The sequence below is a fragment of the Protomyctophum bolini genome (assembly GCF_963924005.1).
Source record: "Protomyctophum bolini genome assembly, chromosome: 6".
In the NCBI taxonomy this organism is placed as follows: Eukaryota; Metazoa; Chordata; class Actinopteri; order Myctophiformes; family Myctophidae; genus Protomyctophum; species Protomyctophum bolini.
Window position 1 is genome coordinate 14,375,464 of NC_137867.1, and position 723 is coordinate 14,376,186.

The following is a 723-nucleotide window of genomic DNA, read 5'->3' on the forward strand; positions in this document are numbered from 1 at the left end:
AAACTCAACCATGAAGTTTATCTTCATGTGAATCCCGATATTTTATCAGTAATTTCATTAGAAGAATATTTGAGTGGAATCTTGGGTTAGTTTGGAATGATATGTCTACCAGTTTATTCACATGTGAACACAAAATTCCATAATGGTCAGCATACATTCTTGGCTTTAAATCAGAACTTTACTGCCACCATGTGTTTATTTCAGGACTTGCATTTTTACTATAATAAAGATTCTTGAAGTGGTGCTGTCATGGCTATAGTTACCCTCATAAATAATAATTTCCAAGATCATTCGAAACTGGAAAGTACAACAATGATCACTGACAAGTTCATTCTCATTCTCATCTTGCACAAGGACACCTCTGCACTATCACAGGGTCTAGTTAGGGATCTGTACATGTACAATTATGTTTAACATATTTTAATGTCAGGAGGCTATAATCTAATCATTTGATTGGGGGTCCATGAAAGTACCTTTTGGGTGGGGCGCAGATGGATAATTCGTGAGCAAATAGATGTTGTTTTAGGGACTTGTATACAGTTCCAACTCCAAGCAAGGTCACTAATGAAACAAGCAACCGCAAACGTCTGTGTCATTGACCAGGGCTTTTCAAACCTTCTCACAGAGACACACACGCAAAAGATATTTTGCGGCTTTTATGCCTTTATTGATACAGTGGAGATTTGACAGGAAACCCTCTGCAGGCCCTGGGACTTGCTATCA